General features: G+C 43.0%; 1 protein-coding gene across 3 annotated transcripts in view; it reads right to left on the bottom strand.

Annotated features, from left to right (window-relative positions):
- tanc2b (tetratricopeptide repeat, ankyrin repeat and coiled-coil containing 2b) overlaps positions 1–17,978 on the bottom strand; it is a 141,959-nt gene extending 123,981 nt beyond the window's left edge. For all 3 annotated transcript variants that reach the window (XM_041963436.1, XM_041963437.1, XM_041963435.1), the window contains exons 1-2: positions 17,574–17,978; positions 2,596–2,711 (exon numbers count right to left, since the gene is read on the bottom strand). The gene's annotated coding sequence lies outside the window, so the exon portion shown is untranslated. The remainder of the gene's footprint in view (positions 1–2,595; positions 2,712–17,573) is intronic.
- Positions 17,979–19,490: the final 1,512 nt, after the last annotated feature.

Below are 19,490 nucleotides of genomic sequence, written 5' to 3' on the forward strand. Positions count from 1 at the left end.
GGAGGACAATTGGTTTTCGTCACAACTGGCTGTCAGTGTTGGCGTTCGTGGGTTTCGGTGTGTCAGATTTGACACAGCTCCCCTTCAGTAGCTGTGGGCTGTAGCTAACCACCCACACATCCCACTGGGGAGCGACCATCTTCTTCAGATCCCCTTCAACAACTTGACAACACTGATCACTCTCATCATCGTCCCCTCCGGCACTCAGCAGAGATTTACAGCATGAAGCGTCCGATTGGTCAGAGCATGACTAATATTACCGGGAGAAAGCCTATAAATGCGGTCGCCTCGCTGCAGCGGGTAAAATGAAACATGTGGAAATTAGCAACCACAGATTCTCCTCGATGAAAAAAAGACTGCAAAGCACCACCGCCAAACGCTTCCAGAGGTTAACAGCACATCACATTTGATGACATGCACAATTGGAGGACTAAAATCCAGTGCTGTGTGTGCCTGGAGACACTGTCATGTTTCTGCATCTCCGCACCAGTGACCAACACAGGAGGCATGCCGCGTCAATCACGGGCTGACAGATCAAGGCTGCATGCCAAGAGGGACAAGGCAGCCTTTCTCCAGTCCAGGACACTTGCGAATTACAGGATTCGTGCATCTTCCAATAGATGTTGAAGTGTAAGTGTATGTGAAGCTGTTTAACAAGAGACTGCTTGACAGGGAGGCTAAATTACCAGGATGTGTGAGGAGGTGTAAAACACGGGTTTCGACGTGAGGAGGGCACACAAAGATAGTATAAAGAATAGCTGTGGATTTGGGGAGGGGCCCATAGAGAATGTGTCTGTACAGGGTCCAGAATTTTGTGCTAAACCCTTGATGAAATGTTTTACGCATATAAACCCAATTATCGGCTCTAACAAAGAAATTCCTCCCTCACCCTCTAAAGTGTGAGTAATGCAGACCTTTGCGCCAGTTTATGGTACGATTATAATTCATGCCACCTCCATAAGCAGCGCTCACAGACTGTGTCTCTTTTGTGCAGCCCCAGCTTTACGCCGGTGGAGTCTCAGAGGAAGAAAAGAGCCAGTGTCACGCGGTCAGAAGGCATTTCAGTCAGACAAAAAATTTGTGTCAGCACTTTCTGCCAGGGAGCGAGAGGCCAGCGTTCAGAGCTGTTAGCCTCTTTCTCAGAGGAGAGCCAGAGTTTAATGGGACTACTCTTCCACTCCATTTGCCGGCCCGCATCTTGCAGGCCACAGCTGCATACATGTGCGCCAGCAACTGTCACTGTGCATACCTCTCTGCAGCCTGCGAGCGCCACACTCCCTTTAACAGCTGACAGAAGATGTTCGTCTTCAGACACACACTTGAAAAGCTAAATAGACTACAGACATCATGTGTTTGGGTGACACAATGTTAAACCCTGGTATGAGACTGCAGAGGTCACAGGCAGATGCCTTTGTGAACTCTTACCTGATTTATTGGATGAGCCAAACCAACCCGTGATGTGCTAATGTCATATTCATCCCGATTTCGGCAGAACCAGAAGACCTTACTCTAAAAAACTTCTTATGAAATGACTTTGGATCTATTTCAGAGCCAAACAACAATTTCATGGCTGGCCAGTCACAGAGTAATTACACACGGCCCCAAGCCGACACATCGATCAGTACTCGGGACACTTCTTAAAAATAAGACTTTTTCTGACACAAAGCGTCTTCTGAAGAGATGACAGCACCTCTACAGCATGCACCGTGAACACATGCAGCGAAAACAGAAGCAGGCAACATGGATGTATTTCTTAATGACAGGAGTTTTCCTGAATAGACAGTTATTCTGCAGAGGCAGCTATCCTCTCCTACAAAGATGCATCACGATTAGGTCAATTCTCCAAGGCTGACCAGTTAGAGGGTTGTCAGAACAGCCGTTGACCAGTGTGTTTCAGGAAAAGTCTCTTTTAAAATTAAGCAGCACTGATGATAAGCCTACAAATCGTTTTCTAATTGATCTTGAACAAGGAACAAGTTTGAGCTTATAGTAATTCAGAAAAATAGCAGGAGGAAAGGTTTTCTGATCCATTACTAACAGAATAACAGCTTCCTTTGTTTGATGAAGTGCAATACTGAGAAAGAAACACTAATACACTTACAACAAGTCCTGCAAGTTTACCCAGATCCCCAGGACTCGTTTTACATGACATGTTGACACAAATTCAGATGTTTTTCTAAAATCTAAGATTAAATGCCAAGATGTAATTGACTGATAAGGCAGCCACACAGTTTGTTTCACCTGAATCTTAAAGGTTAAACAGTCATTTCAAAAACAGTATGATCAAAGGCAAATTGGCTACTGTATGAATTCCTGGGTTTATAAAAGAAACGAACAATAAACAGAGTCAAACATGCAAGTTTACCCACTCATCCATCCGAATCACCACACAAAGAACAAATGTGCTCACAATACGAGCCAGATTCAAAATACAGATAAACAACGTGCATGTACTGCAAACACAAGGTTAACAATGCATCTATTGTTCTGTGAACGTTACTTCACACGACGACCTTGGTGTAATGTTGCAATAGGTATAAAGGTCCCGGCTATATACACGAGTTCAAGTGCCATGAAACTTGAGAGATGACTCACCATGAGTAGACAGCAGGCAGGTCTCCAAATCCGGCTTTGAGGGCAGTGAGGCGCTACATTTCTCTCGCCTGAACCACAGTCCAGATCCCTCTCCAGAGGGGACACCCAACAGTTCTCTACAAAGGCAACCACAGTGAAATAAAACCTTTAACTCACGGCGAGCAACTGGCTGAAAGAGCCTCGTATTGACGCACAGCAGAAGCGGCAGACGCAATTTGACAATTCCGGCTCAGTGGCGTGGCGAGTCTGTGCAGTGGACTGCCTGCACCGTCGCCGCGCGCTCCGTTGATGATCTTTTTCCAACAGAGAACACAAACAGGGGCTGGTGATGCAAACAACGCAGTTTGAGGCATCTACAGGGCTGGTTGTCAAAGGGCAGACTGGGACAGAGGACAGTTGTCGCCCTCATCAGGGGGTGGATCTGACATAAAGTGCTGCTTTCAGAGTTGTGATGCAGACCCACTGAGTCCCTAAGCACTCTGACCAAATGTGTCATTATGTCATTAGGCGGCCAGTTAAGGATGGGGGAGTCGTGGGGGGGGGGGGGGGGGGGGGGGGGGATTTTTGTGTGTGGGAGCTTTCAGCAGTGGTGATAAACATTAAAAAAGAGGGATGTAAAAACTGGTTTGGTTGTCTCCTCCTAAACAAAGTCCATCAAAACATTTCAGACATCTGAGCATCTAATTCGGTAACTCGCAAAACACATGTGGACATTCCAGTGTCTTCCACACACTCTTTCATTCTGTTTGTGCAACGAAATTATTAAATCTTTACAAAGATTAATTGGTTTAAGCAGCGCTGGCCCACAGAAACATATGTTCAAGTTTTCAGGCGATTACATAAACACAATTGGCAGTTAAGTTGCTCTATAGAGAATTAATTAGCCCACACTTTTGGAAAGAGGAGGCTTGGTTGTAAAATGAAGTTATGAGAGTAATGCTCCAGTATTTGTCAAACAAACAGTTCCTTAAGCGTCAACGCTTAAAAAAAAAAAAAAAACGTCCCCGAGTGTAATTCAACGTATTCATCGGAGCGTCACAGAGTCCTTGCAGCAACCCTCAAATCTCCCTCTGTGATATCCTGCAGAGTCAAGGCAGCCGATTTCCTTCTATTCATCAAGGACAACTAAGACGTAGATTTCCAAAAGCTAGCAGAAAGTCATTTGTGCACAAAAGAAGTCGTCAGACAACACTGCAACACAATAATCAAGTTTCCTCAAGGGTGTCACATGGACTTGGTACTTTTTTCATTTTCTAATTATAGTTTGCACAATGCTCTCTGTAGGGAGCGCTCTATAAGACTTAATCTGAATTTCACACTGAATTGCCAACACATTAATTAAGCTGAGCCAACCAATGGGAGCCTAAATAAGTTAGAGCAATAATAATGAGAAGCAGTGAGACAGTCATATCTCCATAACTCTCTGTTTGATTATATTACAGTATATATTGATTATTTATTGAAATGTTTTGGTTCAGGGCTTTGAGAGCTTGGAGGGGGGATTTAAATAGCGCCTGTGAAGGCATGCTCTGGGAAACATTTGGCTTTTTTAATCTGAAGTGAATAAAATGCTTGTGAAATCCAACACAGTGATGTTTTAATGAAATTCCACCGCTTCAGTCAGACACTATTTTTGTCCCGTTCAAATAAAACATGTCTGAAAAGGTCTGGTTATGCAAGTTTTCATGTGCGCGTGTGAAAACCTCTTAACGGGGCTTGGGGTTAAAGAAATGTGGCCACCGACAGACACGGAACATTTCCCAAGGTCGGCTCCCCTTGTCACTTGAAGCTAGAGGGGTCACAAAGGCCGGGCAGCTGTCCCTACCCCCCCCAGCAGATGATGATTAGAAGGGAAGCAAGGGCAAAACACCTCCCTGTGCTATTCGTCTGGCTTACAACGATATGGCCTGCTGAAGCAGAAAAAGGGCACTCAATTAGACAAAAAACATCCATTCGGATCTCAGTCCCAAAGAAAGCCCATTCAAATCTCAATCATGTGGCAGAACGCATAATTCTCCTTTGTCCACTGGGCTTCTGTATTAATAACTGAAAAGGCTAGAAAAAACGATCAAAACAAATTATGCGACCAACACTGTAAGTCCCCATTTCACTGATAAATATGGCATTCAAGCTCTCCCTCTCATCTCCTTCTCAGAGGCTGTGAGTGTTTAAGCCTTCATGTAATACAAATGCCTCTGTGTAAAGTCTAGCTGCTCGTGTTCGCCTGTTTTACGCCGGCTAAAGTGAACTGCTCCACATCATGAAGAAGCCTCGGCTGTGTCTCACGCTCTTTCTGCCAGTTTGAGAAATAAGCACTCAGACAAATTGGCCTGCTTAGACCAGACTCCACGCTCAGAACAAGGTGTCTCGGATCTCCTCTGACCATATTTTCTCTTTGCCAAAGGTCGGGGGAATAAAACGGAGGTCACTGCGGACCAATTACTTACATAAAAAAAAAGAAAAATCACCCACCATTGTTATCGCCAATTAATTTAAGTTGCATCGGCAGAGACAGGATATCAAAAGAACGAGTGAAGACACGTTTGTGGCTAATAAGGTGGCTCCTTTAATTGTGTATCGAGAGTAAAACTGTCTCAGTCAATTGTAATGAGTTTTAGAAATAAACAAATTGTTACTAAAATTTTCCAAAACCAAGTTCAATGCATTTTTGTTTCACCTGTGGTTTTACTTATAATTACTATCGACCAAAATCTTATTTACGGTGTTGAGTGTGCACTACTACTGTTCTACTCACTGTGATAATCTCTGATAATAACGTTTATGGTTCAAGAATAAAATATCTTGCCATACACGTGTCTTTATCACTGTTAAAGGTACATTGTGTAGGATTTGGGAGGATTAATTGGCAGAAATGTAAAAAAAAAAAAGAAAAAATCACCTGCATAATCACCTGAAAATAAGAATTCTAATGTAATCATTGGTTTTAAATGAGCTCTGTATATCTACAGAGGGAGCAGGTCCTCTTTAATGTCACACTTTTAGTGGCCACGGTATTAAACACTGAGGTGAGGGGTGTTCAGTTGGTTGAAATCTACAATCTCACCACTAGAGGCCTCTAAATCCTACACACTGGACCTTTAAGTCTTCAGTAATTAAATTGTTTGTGTCTGTGATCTTGAATGCGAGGGTCTAGCAAAGAAGGATCCCAGAAACTTCTCCACAGCAGGTAAAAACAAACTTCCTGGCACACAACTGCACCTGTTTTACAGAGTTTCCAGGTGAATCTCAACCTTATGTGCATTATGGGGGGGGGCTGGCTTGCATTGCACCACAGCCACTGGTTCTTCGCTGTTACTTTGCAGGCGGTGTGCTCCTGGTACAGTGTGCTGTATCAGCACACTGTACCTGTTCAGGTACCTGTTCAGCATGTTGGAAATGAATGCAACATGTTGAGCACATTAGTCTACACAGATCTACTCATGAGCACACACAAGGCCCCTAAAATGGACATGTAAGTGCTGCTCAGCCACCTGTCCCATTACTCTCCAACAACCAAAATGCAATTTCTAATGTGGTTGTAATTTCTAATGCCTGGCCTTTACCCATAAACCAAAGCAACACTCCTATTCACCTGCTTCAGCATCCTTTAAGCTCAGGTGCCCTTTCATCCGAGCCCTAAAATGAGAAATGCTGCCTCTTGTGCTGAGACCTCATTAAAACATGTCGCTAACGTTGCAGAGTGGGGAGCCTGCAGAAAGAGGCTGAAAAGCACTCTGTACCAACCAAACACAAACGCTTCGGACAGCCAAGCTGAGGAATCAGTGTAAGCTGCTGAACAATACAACCACCTCCAACACCTGAGAAAGCAGCCTCACCATTTCATCATAAGAAACGAAAATAGAACATCTGAGCAGCAGCCTGGCAGGTACCTGTGCTTTAAGTGGCAGGTACATGTTTGAATGACAGGTCGAGCCATTATCCGAGCACGGCGAATTAACAGGGATCGACTTTAAACAATACTAACCGTCTTAACAAACACATGCCATCTGCCGGTCTACACTCCACAAGCATGAAAACTCTGCAGTTGCTGTTTTGGGTGCTACATTGGTCTTAGTCGGTGTTGATCGAGATGAATGAAACGTTTAGGCAAATCCAGTCTGAAAGCTGTCCTGGCAGAGGGGCTGGAGCCTTCAAAAAGCGTGGAGAATGGGATACGGTTAGAGAGCTGGTTTAAAGCATTGCCTAAGATTAGCCCTTCTTAAAATCCATCTCATTACAGCAGTTACATCTCATAAAAGAGTGGGAGATGATGGGAACATTACTCAGTCCTTAATACTGCAGCTAACATGGTAGTGAAGCCTCAAGTGAAATGTGTTTTTTCTCTTTCTCTTTATGTCGAGATCCCAGACTCCAGCTGGAGGAGGCATAAAGACCCTGACTGACCAAAAGAGGAACATATTAATGAAAGAGTGTGGTTTCAACAGCGGCTCCAACGGAGAATTAAACACAAAAGGAGAGATATGTAAAAACGTGGGTGTTTGTGTTATCAGTCTGTGCCCACACAGTGAAAACACTGACAATTTCTCTGACCAACCACTGTGTCGTTAGCTCTCATTACCTCCGTGACTCCATGTTAAAAATGCATGCTTCAGGGCCTCCTATGTCTTGTTGGCTAAATGAAGAGGGAACCTAATATAGCTTCCTTGGATCTGGCATTAACACTCTGTGGGGTTTTCAGCTGGATATCAATTAGAGGCTCATTAGGCATTTAGAGATGGCAGTCCCTCTGGCTTCCTGTCGCCCACTGTGCAACTGGCTGACCCTGACCTTGAGGTAAGGCCGGAGCTCTCGGCATCTTTTCAGCCCTGGGAAGGAGATCAGCTATCAAGCAACTGTACCAGACAGGCTTCCTTCAAATCCTGTATTTCTGAAAACACGCTGTCTACCTCTCTGACCCCGACGACCTGCCTGTGGGTTTGAAAGGCGTGTTTTCTTTAAAAAACCAAAGACGGCATTTATCATAGCCAGGAACTGTTCCAACAGAAATTAGCATTGGGTTTTCAAATGCTCAAAAATGACCAAATCTAACCTTAGAATAATGATATTTCATCAAGTTCATTTTATTCTATGTGTCTCATTTAAAACTTCCCCCAAAATAAACCGTTTGCACTAACCAGACCCTGCAAAAACATAAAATTCTGTGCTCCTCTGTGCAATTCGTAAGCCTTAAACAACTACACTGAGATAGGCACATAAATCACAATCACAACATGTAGTCTTTACTCCGTACAGCAAGCTATAACACAAAGCAAGGGCACACTAAGCCTTTTCCAGAGGCACATGTGAGAGCAAATACTAATACTACTACAATACTGACATATGTGACTACTCTGGTAAATATTAATGTGTGATCCCGTAAGTACAAGTTGATGAATTAGGTTAGTGATAAAACAGCTTAAACCAGCTTTATGAATTAACGTTGACACGATGGGGCAAATTTACGAAAAACGGCACACGACTCGCGTCCTTGTGCTGCCGTGCGACAGAGCAGGTGCTGTGACCAGTAACCACAAACCTGCATGTGACACGGCGAGCAGGCCTCTTCAACCCGGCTCCCTTTGAAACCGGGCTTGAGAAAACCATGGTCAGTTTTAAACAGCACCTTTAAAAGGCCGTGTATCTCAGGCTGCAGAGGCCGGCTAGAACATTTCAACGCGGCACGCCATTCGCAGATGGAGAAGGCGTGAAGGAGGCTTTCCTGAACAGTGCAGAGGTTTTGTTTGACAGACTGCCAAATAAAGACGCCATCATACCCTGCAGGGACGGGGATCGCACTGATGGGTTAGCCTAGTTTGTTTTGCTGATGAGTAGCCTGCATCACAACATGGTTTTGTATGTGTGAATGACTCAGTGAGAGAGGGGGGATCTTACAATTCTAACCCCCTGCGTTAGAATACATTCTATACCAACAGCTACCAACAGTTACAGTTAGCATACTGCAGGGAAATGCACTGCTTAGTGCTGCATGTTTGCAGGTTTACTCATCCAGCCCCATGCAGCCCCTCTTCATTCTTGCCCCTCAGTGTGTGGTTTGGGGCAGAGGTGGTTTGGAGTATTTTTAGACCGACTCAGAGGGGGCTCTATGCTCTGACTGCTAACACAATGGACTCTCATGCCTGAACAAGGACATATTTTGGTGACTGGAGGCTAAGCAGTAGACCACTGGCCTACCTTAAAAACAAGCCACTGTTGAAGAAAGCCACTCACTGAAACTAGTCCCTGCGCTGAGTATGGACTCTATCAACAAGGCCATTTATCTTTTCATATCTGGAAGGAAAATAGAAAATCCTTAAAAAGGTTTTAATGCTTTTTGAAGAGCATCTCATATAGAACATTCCGCGCTTGCACGCAAGTACAGGATCCTTATAATACTGTGTTAGACAAAGTGCATTAAACTCGCATTCCACTAAGTGCCACCATGGGGTACAGTACTGTAGATCCCACAGTGAAGCTAAAGTGGAGACTTTTCATTTGCAAAGGACAAACCCATGCAGCTGCAAGCATTGTGGTCTATAATCTGACATTTGGTTGAACCGAGAAAACTGAGTGCGTGTTTTTGATCTGCATGCACTTTCCTTTTTGAAATTTATAAGTGTGCGCGGCCTGAGTAAAACCATCTTGGCCTGAGCAAAATACAATAGTTCGGCTAAAAGGAGTCTTGAAAAACAGCCTGCAAACTGTGCCACGTAGCATTACAGGGCTCCAGACTCGCAGTATGTGGAGCCAGTTTCACTTAGCTTTGAATCAATTCATCAAAATTTGCTCCCCGTGGTCCAAACAAAAATCTATAATTACATGCGACAACTTGTTGGGTTTATTAAAGCGTAGGCAGCTAAAATATTTCAATGTATTAAAGAGTAATACTGCACAACCAGAAGCCCAACCATGTCTAATTTTTTTCTCATTATTTCATTATTAAAATCTGTTAATGGTTAACTTTTAAACTCTGGAAACTGCTACATCACATCTTCTATCCAAATGAACCTGGGAACATAAATTAAATAAGAATGAATGCAACGAGCTAACTGACTAATGAATCTGTGGATTATGTTTTAATTGATTGCTACTGAGTGCTCTTGAAGATGAAAAAAACGATCACAAAAAGAGGACCAAGGAGAAAACTTGTACCAAAAGCCACATTGGACGTACTGGTTTAAAACTCGGACCAGTTTTGACCCCCTGAGTCTTCATCGGGGCAAAAATTAACGCTGAAAAGCTTCTAGTTGGAAAAACGGGATTCTACAGAAGTTTTGGCACTTATATTTGAAAAATTGCTTGAAACAATTTTTTTTAAATTGTCATCAATTGATTTTCTGTCAGTGTTAATCAATCACTCTGTACTTCTAGGGCGGCAATTAGGGCTGCCCTCTAATCGTCAAGTAAAGCGTTAGTCGATGAGAAGAGTCTTAGTCAATAGTAGAGTATATAACAGTGGTTGCAGAAAATAAAGTTTTGTTGAAATAAAGTAACAAACTGTTCAGTGTTCTTGTGTGTTAAAATACAGTATTTCAATAATTCAATTAATATCGAAAACACGTGACAACTATTCGACTAACGGCTTAAAATTAACAACTACTAGTCGAACAGAAAAATCTATTAGTTCTTTACTGACAACCGATAAGAAACTAGTGACATCAACTCACAGAATGTGTGAACAAAACTGTGAAGAACTTAAAAAATGGCGGTAAACAACTGGATTCGGCTTGGTCTGCCTGACCACACTGTAAACTGGCCTCTTGTTGGTTTGTAGCTCGCTCCACAGACAGAGGCCGTCACATCAAATGTTTTGACATTACAAGTTCATTCTTGACTTTGGAAAAAGCAGTCAACAGCAGTTTAATCTAAGGTCGGATTTATATCCTCTTCAGCTTTAAGAATGGAATATCTTCCTTAAAAATGATGATTTACAGCCATGTATTTATTGTAGTTCCTTCATACAAAGGGCATCATTGAAAACAGTGCTGGTCCAGACTGAAAACAGTGCGACGTTTCATAAAATCCTTTTCTCCTACACTCCTACACTCATCGTCACACCCTGTTTTAGCACACAAAGCCAATGGAAGCAGCAGTATCAACAACAACGTCTCCACTATGTTCTGCAGACACAGAAATGCCTGGGCAAATTATAATGAAGTTAACCCATTAATGGCACTTCACATCACAGAGGCCCATCTCCCACTGCTCACTGAGCACCACACACAGAGGAACAGTGGAGCTTTTAGATATGACAGAGCACCAGTGTTTCATTGACAACTTCACGCCAGCCCACGGATCATGTTACAAAGCCTGGGCGGCAGCAGTGTCGGTGTACGAGCATTAAATAGGTGACATGGTGGTAACCCTATTTGTCTTGTGCTGAACCCATTATAGCACACGGTTAAAATGCACAGCTTTCATGACGCATTGCACAGTCCCTGCTAATCTGCTAATAGTGACAGCAGATGTTGTGAGTGAGGAGAACAGGGAGGACGAGTGCAACACTTGATGATGATGATGAGGTCTCTGGTGTGCGCAGAAAGAGGCAGAAACTACCTGGTGGGTGTAAAAACTACGCACTTTCACCACAGAACTCGAGCAGGGGTAACAGAGGTCACCGGTTGCTCCCAACAACATTACAAAGTGAAGGTTGTTGGTATCATAGCTGTTGTTCCGGCTATGAGAAACAGCTTTCAAGCCTGATGAATGCTCTGCCATTCATTTGACTTCAGCAGCTGGGGTCGGCTCAAGCAGCTGCCTAATAGGCTAAGAGGGATCTTTGGTTCCCTGGAGGAAAGTTTGAGTGGCAGACTGATTGGATAAAGCCGCATGGCCAATCTTTGTTATCTAACAGCATGGCATCTCGGCAGAATCAGGTAATGTCATGTAATTCAAGAGGTAGCGCACAGACAAGGATGCATGTAACACTTGCACTTGTCCAGAGAGAACTGATTAACTTGATTTCATTAAAGCTGCAATGCAGCAGTACGCTCAGAGACTCCAGTCACAGCGGCAACTGCCAATATGAAATACATCAGCGCAAACTACGGGGAAATGAGTAGAAACGACTTCCCGCAGACCCCTCAACAGGAACAGGCTTCTGGTCTCAGGCCACGTTCACACAAAATACATCAATTTGAACATGCTGCTACATGTCAGCATCTTTCAGGCCTTACGAGCTTTTTAAAGATAATTTCCTACATCCACACCAACATGCCAGATAAAAGAACACCACTTAGAATTTCTTCTGCGCGACATTCACAGGCCTCTTGAGCCAGCAGCTGTACTCTATTTTCACCGAGTGGCTTTCCACTGTTTTCAAAGCACTGCTTTTTGTGCAGAATGCAAACACAGAGTGTCAGCAAGTCAACTCTGATTATGATTCCAAGCATTAGAACCAGCTGAGATGGGCGTCTTATTAGTCCTGACATTTGGTTTTCACAGGTAGACGCGTCATGCACAGCAGACTGTGACCCATACTTAAGGTTATTTGTACCTTTATTCGTGCTAACGACTTATCCTAAATTACCATGCAAGTAATTAAAAATCAGTGGTTTCAAAAGGTCTATTTGCACCATGGTGAGAAAAGCCACACGGCAGCTATTCAGCTGTTAACACCTGTCACCAGGTGACGTAATCTAAAGCATGAGAGTCCACACAGGGAGGACATTGCTGTTCAAGGATGGGTCAAACGCAGGATTTTCAGCTGAGACACTGCGATTCGAGTCCCACGTGAAACCATCAGACAATGCTGAATGTCTTTAGACTGAGGTGACTTATTATTTCTAGGTTTAGGAAACGAAGCACTGTTGGCGACGGCACCTGGGAGCTAATAGCGTCTAAAAATAAGAAGCGGCAGAGAAAACAGCCGAGGATGAATGAACATCACACTTCTATATTCACCACGGGCAGGCCATCTTATTACACACCTTCCCTTTTGGGGCATATGTCGTAATAGCTACCGCACTACTATGATCATCTGTAAACAACGACTCATAGCAACTGAACACATGCTTCTTCCAGAAATACAAAATCCAATGCTGTGTAATGCAGGCGGACTAAAATATTAAGTAAGAAACACACACAAACCTTGAGTTATAATATATTGATGCAATGCCCCCATTTATTGTTTTGAAACTGTAACTAGGCCTATGTATCATAATAGCCTCCCTTGTATGTAGTAGATGAAAACACCAAAGCACTTTGATCCTGTGCTGTATTTTTGGTTGAGCTGCTGGATTCGTTCTAAGGTGTATATCCAACTCCTTTGAAGAGAAACAGGCAACAACATGTTACAAGAAATACAAAACAGTCTCTCCAGCAGCTTCCTCCGAATCTATTTTGGCTGGTTTGAAATCACAGACATTTCCCATACAAACAGCACATATTCAAAACACTGCCACATTGTTGTCGCGGTTTGGTTGAAAGCGCTCGTCTGCAATGAGAGAGCCACGGAAAGCTAAGTGGTATCTGTGACAAATAATACCCCAGAACAGCCTCGGCTGTCTGAACTGAACTGCAGCAGCAGAGGGCTGATTCCTGACACAAACATCAGAATCGTCATCTCGTCGAAGGCAGTGCGCTACAAGTAGGTGAGAGACGCAGTGAAAATGTGCCCATCGGAACTTAATAAATGTCACTGACTCCCAGCAGTACAGGAGGCAACAGAGTAGCAACAGCCGACCGCGGCCAAGATGAAACGGCCCAGCGTACCTCCGCTTCCATTCACTAACAAGAAAGAATGAGGCGCTAAGAAGACGCCTTTTTCGCATCATTATTACATAATCAAAGGGCCACACCGAAATGAGGGACGTGGCTGGGGAGAATCCGTCCCTCATTAAAGGAGTTCAGTGCACCGTCGTCTCTCCTAAATGAGGCAATTTCAGAGTGTTTTACGGGCTATCGGGAATATCTTTATCCACAGATTTCTCAACGTGCTGGAGCTGCTGCTGGTCTTTCTCTGATTTTCTCCTCGTGTACTGTGCCTGACGCCGTCGCTGTGGTCGCCTTTGCCGTGCAGTTCTAATGTGACTGCCTCGTTTACTCTGGGAGCTTAGAATTGAGTTACTGGCCAACAGAGAAATAAATTATGACCAAAATATCAATTTCAATTCCCCCTACGCTGCATTTCTTTCTAAACTGATGATTTTGCTATTCATAGTACTGGACACACATACATGCACAAATACACACAAAAGTAAAAAGCAAGGCGTTTTTGTTTTTTTTTCCTGTAGGCTTGCCTGTTTTCCTTGCCTGTTTTTTCCTGATTAAAGCACAATAAAGACTGGCATCTCCCTCCGCACTCAGTGAAAAGAATAAACACATCCCTGAGGACTAGTGCCGACCGATAAATCGTATTTCCGCCATTGAAATTTGAGCATGCGCGATCAGACGCATCATCAGACTGCCTGAAAAGCGCTGGAAGAGAAAAAACATTTTATTTACAAAAACCATTCACATTGAGCATGTAAACATTCAACCTATCAGAAGGAGCCTTAGATACATGGGCCATACATTCACATTTGGCCAATCAGATGAAGCCTCACCTAGCCATGAGCAACCCTCAGATTAATTGTTAATCTGACGGCAACTGCAGGATTAGCTAGCACGGCATTCATGTGCAATTTGTCCAATAAGAGCATGTTTGAAATAATTTATTTCATTTCTTTTTTTAGTATTCAACGTTAGCTGTGTACCTATTAAAGCAGAAAGACACAGGAACTGTATCGCTAAAATGCACACGTCAGTATTTGTCTATCACGACTCATATCGGCATTGAACAATGTTGTCGCGCGACACCTTTATTCCCCACACAGGAAATGATCTCACGTTTTGAGAGCGCGACGCTCGGTGGTGTCTGGCCTGGTCGTGAGCAGTTTTACCTCATTAAACAACAGACTTTTTCATATCTGAGGGAGCAGACAAACACTCTTGTGCTGTTAGAAGTCTCTTAATTAACTCCAGCCACATCAAAGAATACAAAATGCAGTGTCAGATACAGTTTTTACTAGTATAAGTTGTATAAAACTGTCTATAAACAGCTGCTGGTGTCACTTCAAAGGGAAAGATAAGAGTATAAACTTTAACAATAATATGCAGTACCAATCTATAAAATTCAGTGCATTCTGTTACTTTATGACAAAGTGACTTTCTGATGTCTCGTCCGCTCCTCATTTAATCTGTGATTTTCCACAGTTATAAGAGTGACTTTCTGTGAGCTGCAGAATAAGAACGTACATGAACATTTGAGCAGCGCGATTAGGTGAAAAGAAGTATAGCTGTGCTAAAAGAAGAGGCTTTCTGCTCAAGAGAAAGTGAGTTTCACCTCTTATGTAAAAAATATCCTGCATTACATTATGTTCTATATAGACTATTGTCCGTGGAGGAACTGGCAGTTCTTCGATGATTGGTCTTTCCCTTGTACCAGCAAGTCCTTCGAATTAACTGACAAAACATTGTCTGTTCCCTCCGCTTCGACGCAGGCACACGTCTTCTGATCTGACGCCGCTATCAGACAGACATCATCTGTCTGTGCCTTCCACAACCAGTACAGTGCTGAAAGTGAAGCAGCTCTGTGATCTGACAACACTATGGTTAAGGAAACATATCGGTTTGGGTTAAAATGACCACTTTGTTATGGTTAAAGGACCTTTGTAGTCATGGTTACAATAATAAACATGTGGGTATGGTTCGGGATGATCGTGGTCGTGATCTTAAAAAAAAAAACAAAAAAACATGAACTGTTGGTTGGAAACGGGACACAAACAGCCGATGTTTTGTATACCAATCCATCCACCCCATTGTTTTAGGGCACTGACTGAAACAACTGATGCTGTTGCTCTTCCTGGGAGGACAGACTCCCCTGTGCTGCAAACTGAGCCTCCATGTAAAATGGCAAGATTCTTTTGTCAAAATTCAAAACGCTGTACGACTAAAATGTCATTATAGTTGTTATATCTGGATGTTTCTACATCTACCCAACAGATACCAAGCGGAATAAGAAAATGTACCAGTCAACAACAGGGACTAAAGCCAGAGTATCACAAATTAAATGGATTGCAGTTAAACAGAACAATAAACCCATCACCAATATGGGCTACATGCAAAATATCAGAAGCAATTCTTTTTAACAGCATTAAGAGGTTTTATGTTTCAGAGGGGACATTTCTATTAAGGACATGCCACTAAGATCCACACAGAGATTTCATGTAAATTGAATTTCTGACAATTCTACTCAATTAGGGCTTCATAATTAATCATATAATAACTGTGATAACGATTTTGCTCTCAAGAATGAATTACATTTTATCTGGTGCGATGCTGGCATGTTGAGCTTCGGGTGTCAGCGTTGATTCAAAGATTTGAGGCATGTTCTTCGTGGACTGTGTGTTTCTTAAGTACAGTATGAAACTGAAGGTCGTTTCCTGTCAACTTGCAGAATCTTTTTGTTTTGTCCTTTGGCCTGTCAGTGAGTGTGACAGGAGGGACTGCGTTGGCTCGGACTGTGGAAAACAAGGCCTTTCACTAACCCCCCCTTCCCCCCCAACTCTCCCTTGCAGAGAGCGATAAGCACTGAAAGACAAAAAGTTTCGGGCTGGTCGGCTAAAAAAAGAAAAACATCATGATCTCATAATGGAAAACCTCCACACTGTGAACTCAGATGTGTGTCAGGAGTGGGGTAGCAAGAGAGAAGCAAAACTAGCGCATGTCATTGAAGTGATGAGAGAACGCTTTGAGGATGACTGTCTTTTATCTATGCCGAGCCGAGCTGACAACCAAGAACTTGAAGGAAAAAAAAGTACAGCGAGACAGCAGTCATCTCCAGCCTCATACAAAAACCATGAGTACTGGAGCCCGAATCTTACCAGTCTGCAGACCTATTTTTCTGATAAATGCTTTATCACAGCAGTTCTCTGGATGCTGTAAAGGCGTAGCTTGTGATTGTAAGAGTGTGTGTAAGCTATGCCCCAAAAATGACAATTTCTCCCTGACAGTTTTGCCATTTTACAAATATGCAACCTGTTTAATCTTAACCGCAGAAGTGGGAAACATAAAACATCTAAAACAACTGCCAAGGTTTCACATCTAATAACATTTCCCATCCAAGGCAGACCGAGTTTCCACCATATAAAGAGCTGAATGGTGATCATAGGGAAATAAGCGTTTTCCCCTTACAAACAACAGGCATTACACAGATTAACAGCCTTTGTTGAAACATACTATTACCACATAAGTCCCTGTCGAGAAGGACCAGATGTCAGATAATAGGCTGTGCGGAGTGAGGTAGGTGCTGGCCTGAAGCCATTGAACAAGTAAGAACAGCTTCTTCCGTATAAACGTCTTCACTTTATGGACCGCTTGTTGTCTGGGTGGGCAACCCCCCTTAAACCCTGAGACTGTATGTGTTGAATATAGGTTACACATAGAGGATACATGTAAGTATCCCTTGCGTGCAACCTACAGTATATTCACCATACAAGGTGACTATAAATTTGAGTACAAATGAATACACAATAACCGTAATATCCACCCTGTTAGACACAGCAGGACCTCTGTTTAAATACCATCTGTAAATTTTGTGGTAGCCTCCCTGTTCTTTAAAGGGTATGAGTAAATAAATGTCACAAAAAACACATAATGTTTGAGAAAAACACATAATGTGTAGCACAGTTCTAATATTAAAGTCATAAAAATACATTATACAGTTGCTGCCCGCTTGTTATTGAGTACAAAGGACCAGCTAAGTCTATCTCATTAAACACTACTGGGAGTGTTTATTGGCTTAGCTGGCTGGCTGGGCTGTGCGTTTGAGCATCCGCAAGATATAGGCATTATAGGTTATAGATTGGCTGCCGCAAGAGGCTGACACCTCTCACACACACACATTATATGAAAAGGTATAATCAAATAAACTTTCAGCTGCGAAAAAAGCCGCAGCTCACAAAGAGCAGAAAGTGCTGCACATAAGAAGGACAGATTACCTTTCCTAGACTTGAACCTTTGTTTTTTCTGGCCAGCTTTGGCATCACATTCGTGCCTCCCCTGCTGCTGCTGCTGCTGCTGTTGCTGCTGCTCTGGTACCGTGTCTGTCTGCTGCAGCGCTCCGTGCGGCTCCTCAATCCAGATTACCCGACCGGTCTGCACGTTTCCAATCGGTCCGAAATAGCTTGAGCGAGTGACTCTGAAAATAACTGCGCCGATCAAAGCGGCTACACTCAGTGCAAATGCAGAAGACGGTCACAGTAGCGACACCCATGGGTGTACGCGGCGCAAGCTCGGTCTGCAGCAGGTAGCAGCGTCCGGACTGACGGCTACTTCTCGCACGGCGAATGTGCCAAGTGTCGCGGCCATTCACAACTAAAGTCATGTGTGTGTGGTGCAGTCAGAGCCAGTCGGTGCCCAGTGCCACGCAGCGCCGCAACATGGTGCGCTGACCTGCCTATCACTGGGTCAAGTCGGTTAAATCTATCAAATATTACACTTCCGGTGCTAACTTTCAAAATAAAGCCCTCAACAGTTGCAATGTTTGCAACGCGTGGTGTAAAGCGCACAAAGAGAATTCAAAATATGCCTCTAAAATAAACATAAGCATAAAATAAAATTAAAAAAAATAAAATGAATGTGTTTTATGTTTTACGTTTTAGCGATCATCACTATCGTATTTCCGGTGTTCATCGGTATTCTTTGACTGGCTTGACGCTGAAATCCCGGGAGAACAGACGGGGCGCATGTACAAACATACAGTGGGGGGTGGGAGGCAGGCTTAATGAATTATTTATGATGAAAGAAGGCACTAATACCTAAATCATTCATAATTATTCAAGAGAAACAAGGTCGATGCCAATCAAACTTCAATTCCTCTCCCCTGCAGATCATGCCATTTGACATTAGACATGATATATGGAGAAGAGGTTGGCCAGTGTCAGACATTATCCTGACCTCTTCCTCAATCAGTCAATAAAATTACAGGCCCATCAGCCAGAATTACAGTCAGGGGCGCTGTATACAGGAAAATTAACTGTACACGGTGCTCGGTTGTGGCATACAAGCTAAATGGCCCCCAGATGACATTTAAATTGATGCTCTGTAAGGCATCACTTTAATGTATCATTATTAAACTAATGCACATTTTTACTGAAAGGGTCACTTAAAGGGAAAATGCTACATTTTAATGTTTTGAGAACAATTTAAATTGATTATATTTGTGGTTGTTGTCGCTATAATGACTGGTGGTCATAGTTTAAATGTCTTTTATTTACTGCCGCATTACTGCTGATTCAAACTGATTATTAATTGAATGATAATACGCTTAGCTGACATCAGATGTAATCTACTTATTCTCTTATCGCCGTGATTAATCCACAACCAGTAATCAGATACACACTTCGGAGGTAGAGCCCTTCATTGCAGCTGCCTCCACAAAGTGACTTGGTGACACTTTATGAGTTTTTTTTTTTTGGCACAAGTCTATACAGAATAGCTACTTGGTTTTCAGTTAGCCTTGACTGTACTTCTCAAGCACTTCTGATTTGTGTCGTGGCTTCTCCTACAACCTGTCAAGAAATGGCATGATAATCTAAATCTTATTTTCTTTTCCTTTGTGAAAACATCAACTCCCTCTGCAGCGTCGTTATATGTTTAATATGGTAAGGTTTTCACTTATTATTCTGCGAGTAGGAGGAAGAAGTTCTCCATTAAGTAAATGTGCTCTAATGGAGAATACCCTAGTTGACCAGTGTTAAAGAAAGCAGGTAATCCTTTCCTACATTTGACACTTGCCAGGATAAAGACATGCCAACATCATACATCTTCCAAATATAGCCTTAAGTTGGCAGATATAACAAACCCACCAAAGGGCATATTTGTACTTTAAAAGGTTCCTTCTCTGCAAACAGCTA

Source organism: Chelmon rostratus, chromosome 21 (assembly GCF_017976325.1).
Source record: "Chelmon rostratus isolate fCheRos1 chromosome 21, fCheRos1.pri, whole genome shotgun sequence".
In the NCBI taxonomy this organism is placed as follows: Eukaryota; Metazoa; Chordata; class Actinopteri; order Chaetodontiformes; family Chaetodontidae; genus Chelmon; species Chelmon rostratus.